At 51.3% G+C, this 5000-nt stretch overlaps 1 pseudogene; it reads left to right on the top strand.

Annotated features, from left to right (window-relative positions):
• The window catches only part of LOC145948577 (large subunit ribosomal RNA), a 9206-nt pseudogene that overhangs the window by 2290 nt on the left and 1916 nt on the right, over nt 1–5000 (top strand).

The raw sequence follows: 5000 nt of genomic DNA, 5'->3' as shown, positions 1-5000 counted from the left end.
CCTCGGACCTTGAAAATCCAGGAGAGGGCCACGTGGAGGTGTCGCGCCGGTTCGTACCCATATCCGCAGCAGGTCTCCAAGGTAAAGAGCCTCTAGTCGATAGAATAATGTAGGTAAGGGAAGTCGGCAAATTGGATCCGTAACTTCGGAATAAGGATTGGCTCTGAGGAGCGGGGCGTGTCGGGCTTGGTCGGGAAGCGGGTCTGGCTGACGTGCCGGGCCTGGGCGAGGTGAACGGTCGGCGTTCTCGCGCCGGTCCCGGGATCCGAGCTCGGTCCCGTGCCTTGGCCTCCCGCGGATCTTCCTTGCTGCGAGGCTTCCGTGGCGGCGCGAGCCGTCGTGGTCGTCCTCTTCGGCCGCCATTCAACGCTCAGCTCAGAACTGGCACGGACTAGGGGAATCCGACTGTCTAATTAAAACAAAGCATTGCGATGGCCCTCGCGGGTGTTGACGCAATGTGATTTCTGCCCAGTGCTCTGAATGTCAACGTGAAGAAATTCAAGCAAGCGCGGGTAAACGGCGGGAGTAACTATGACTCTCTTAAGGGCTTGAGCCGTGGACTGGGTGGTGCGTGTGCCGAGATTGGGATTAACCCGATCTGTTTACATAGACCGACGATCCAACCGTAGCAAGAGTAGACTGAGGGTCATGTTCCCTCGACTTACTCCGAGCTAATATTCTAGGCGTACGCGCCAGTGCGGTGGTGGAGCTTGTCTCCGCGTCCCGACGAGTTGCGGCTATTGCGTCTATACTGCAAGCAGTCACTGGGGGCAAACAGGAACGGGGTGGCATGACCTCTTGCCCGAAGGTGTAAATATACCCTTGCAGCGAAGGTTTATCAGGTGTCCTGGCTTTACGAAGTCCAGTGCGCCGGGTTGGATCTCGTCGTCTGGAACCATGATTCCTAGTGGCCTGGAAACCACGTTGTTTGTGGCACACGCTATATCCACAATTCCGGGCTCTTTGGTCTTGGGAGAGTTGTGCTACTCGTTGGGCTGAGATGCGCAATATAATGGGCCAGAAGCGTATGCCTGGCCCAGCAACAGAGCCTCTCTCATGCCAAGTCATGCGCCCACCTCCTCGTGGTAACCGCTGGACACCGCATCTGCTGGCGATTCGCTGGTTGTTTGCGGTGACTAAGGGATGACATGGCGATTAAAGCGTCTTTGACGCCCAGAAACTGGCTTTTAGCCACCAAAAAGACCGTCGGGGTGAGGAGCAGCCTAGAATTGCCAACGAATACTGAGTGCACCTGGAACTTGGGCCAACATTAATTGGTGCTAGCGGTACGATTCCGTACCAGGGAACAAAAAAGCATGCATGGGGCTAGCAACCCCTTGCGTGAATTATACAGTCGCTAAATATAGATTAAGGAGTGCCTCGGACGGTGGGGGAGCCGATCCCGCTCCCTCGACGAGCCGGCAGGGGATCAATGCTGATGTCAAGGCTAAGAACGAGGACTATGAGATTAGAGTTCCCTTTGTAAGAAGAAGTTGCCAACAGTGTTTAAATAACGGGCGAGGGAACTTTATGGCGCTCAACCTAAACGATGAGATTAGGCACATTGCCGAGCGTCATGCAGACAAGGAGATAGCGTATGTCTGCATGAATTGTGATAAGCGATATCAAAGGAAACATGCGGCCTTATGCCACGTACCAAAATGCACTGGCCCGGTGCAGACTCCGCCCAGTTGGGAGGTGTGTGCGGAATGCAACAGAGCTTTTAAAACAAAGTCCGGCCTCTCTCAACATGAAAGGCACGATCATCCGGACATCAGAAACGCGGCCCGAGCAGGCGGGCCCGCGCCGAAAGCACATACCTCCCGAAAAGGGAAAGTATTTACAGAAGAAGAGGAGAACCGGATGTTGGATTTGGAGGTCCGATTCAGAGGAGAGAGGAACGTTGCTAGTCTTATGACGGAGTTTCTACCAGGTAAAACTGGGAAACAGATCAGAGACAAGAGAGCGACAACAACGTACAAGAAGAGAAGGGACGTGATCCTGGCTCAATTAGAAGAGATTGAGGAAGAACAAGAGATGGAGGAAGCGGAGCAGGAAATTATAATGATAGATGTGTCCGAGGAGGGTGATGAATTGCCTGCCCCTCCCGGAGATCCGCCACATCCAAACGCGGAGGATTTGTCCCGCAACGAGACCGACAAGGCGGTGCAGAGTGGAGATGGAGCGGATAAGGGAAGTATTGATGTGCCCGTGGAAGGTGATGAGTTGACTGTCCCTCCCGGGGATCCGCCACATCCAAACGCGGAAGAGCGGGCCCGCAACGGCACCGACACGGCGGTGCCGAACATAGCGGAAGCCTCGGACTCGCTCGCAGAAGCTATCTGGAGAGAGGGAATAGCGACAAAAGTACTGCAAGGTGAAACCCCTGAAGCAATTCCAACCGAGATGGCGGCTTGCGTCCAGCTGCTCAAAGGCGTACTAGAGAGTATTGCCTGTAACGGAAGCATTATGCCAACAAGGCAAGAATTGGACAGGGTGGACATAGCAGTAAGCGAGGTGCTGCATGGCTGCAGCGAGATTAAGAAGGGTAAAAGGAAAGTGCGTGGAAAGACCAAAAGCAAAAGCAAAAAACAGTTCAAATACGCAAGAACTCAGGAGTTGTACAGGCAAAATCCAGGTCTACTAGTCAAATATGTAAGGGAAAAGATAGACTGGACTGAGGAATCAAAAGTCGACCTCAACACAACCAATATACAATGCCTGTACAACTCACTATGGGGCACCAAGCCACAAATAAACCTCCCTGATTTTGAGGAGGTCGAGCCAAAGCTGGCGGTCGAGGATGTCTTTACCCTGATCTCGTATAAAGAAATAAGAGACAGGATAAATCGGACAAAGACCAATGTGGCACCAGGACCGGACGGCCTAACAAAAACTGATGTTAGCCGCGCTGCGGTCATAGAAATTCTTCGGCTCTGGTATAACATAATTATGGTCCGTGCATATCAACCAGATGCCTGGAGAACAAATAGAACCACGCTGTTGCCCAAAGAGGGGCAAGATAAGAACCAGGTCACGAACTATCGACCTATAACGATCAGTTCGATTCTGGCTCGACTATATTGGGGAATAATCGACCAGAAACTGAGAAGGTGCATCTCAATGACACCTCGTCAAAAAGGCTTCACATCAGAAGCGGGATGTTTTAATAACGTGCATATTTTCAGCGAGCTGCTCAGGCACTCCAAAACATCAGAAGGTGTGGTCGCAGTGCAATTGGACGTCTCCAAAGCATTTGACACGATCCCACACGAGGCTATTGGGGTCGCTCTGCGAAAGAAGGGGCTGCCCGAGTTAGTGGTGCGACTCGTGGTGGACTCCTACAAAAAGGTGCGCACAGTAATAAAGAATAAGGAGGATATGATCGAGATTAAACTCCAGCGCGGGGTCAAGCAGGGGGACCCCCTATCGCCATTACTATTCAACTTGGTAATGGAACCTATGTTACTAGCGCTGGAAGGTCAACCGGGCTACAAAATTGGAGATGAGGCAGGCATCTCGGTACTGGCTTTTGCCGACGACTTAATTCTAACGGCAAAAACAACACCACAAGCCAGCCATCTGCTAGGATTGGCGGAAGGATACCTAAAGGCTCTAGGTATGAGCATTGCAGCTAAGAAGTGCGCAGCCTTCCGCATTACTATTACTAAAGACTCCTGGTACCTAGCAGATCCCGGTTTGACTCTATTAAGTGGAGACGGTATCCCATATGCGGATGCGGGTACCACACTAAAATACCTTGGGATAAGAATATCTCCTTGGGCTGGTATTGATATTAAGGGCCTAAAGGACGACCTCTGCTCAGCGATCCAGGGAATTAAAAAGCTGGCGCTGAAACCTCACCAAAAAGTAAATCTGATCTCCACATACCTGGTCCCGCACTACCTGTATCAGCTGGTGCTGACAGTACCGCCAGTAACCTATCTTAGGCAACTGGACCAGGAGCTACGGGTAGTGGTTAAAGATATTTACCACTTGCAGCAGTCTACGGCAAATGGATTATTATACTGCGGCAAGAGAGACGGGGGACTAGGGTTCCCTAAACTAGAGACTGTGGTGGTGAGTTCTAGTTTAAGGGCAGGACTCAAATTTATTGAGTCCGAGGACAAGGTGATGCGAGCTCTAGCAGAGGCGGCAGGCATGGTGAACCGTCTCAAGAGTCTGTCGGCCTCTGCCCGAATCAATTGGCCTATTAACATGAACAGCATAAGGCAGTTCAAGAGTCTAGCGAGAAGACAAGAGCTCGCATCGTGGGCAGCTCTGGTGGCGCAAGGAAAGTCGGTTAAGTCTCTCACCGATGATAAAATTGGAAATGCATGGCTTTATAATCCAATGCTCCTGAAGCCATGCAGATTTATAACGGCCCTTAAAATGCGCACCAACACCACCGCAAACAGAGTAGCGTTAAATAGAGCTGGCCCGGTGGCGGATGTAAGGTGCAGAAAATGCAAAGCGTTGCCAGAAACGCTAGGACACATACTGGGGCAGTGCACGGTAATGAAGGAGCACACTATCCGCCGCCACAATGAGATCGTGGATCTCATTATTAACAAAATAACGAGTAGAGACAAGGAGGTAGCGGTAACGAGGGAAACCACATATAAGTTGCCCTCGGGCGGGAATCTCAAACCGGACCTGGTGATACAGAACCAGAAAAGGGTCCAAGTGGTCGACATTACAGTCCGCCACGAAGATAATGATTACCTTGCTCAGGGACAAAAAGACAAGAAAGATAAATATAGCCAACTGCTACCTCACCTGCAGCGTGATTTGGGAGCTAGCGTTGCAGAAGTCCTACCAATTGTGGTAGGAACGCGAGGAGCTATGCCCAAGGAGACGGTCAAAAACTTAGAGAAGCTCAATATTCGAGACCGCAAGACGCTGATCACAATATCGTTGATAGCGCTACGTAATTCCATTGAGCAGTACCATATGTTCATGGATTACGATGCTCCTCGCGAGCCGGCGTAGACACCCAA

This window comes from Prenolepis imparis, unplaced genomic scaffold (genome assembly GCF_030444845.1).
Source record: "Prenolepis imparis isolate NDT839.2.m4 unplaced genomic scaffold, iyPreImpa1.0 SCAF_475, whole genome shotgun sequence".
Lineage (NCBI taxonomy): Eukaryota > Metazoa > Arthropoda > Insecta > Hymenoptera > Formicidae > Prenolepis > Prenolepis imparis.
Note: the sequence above shows the minus strand (reverse complement) of the source record. Positions and strands in the feature narration are given on the sequence as shown.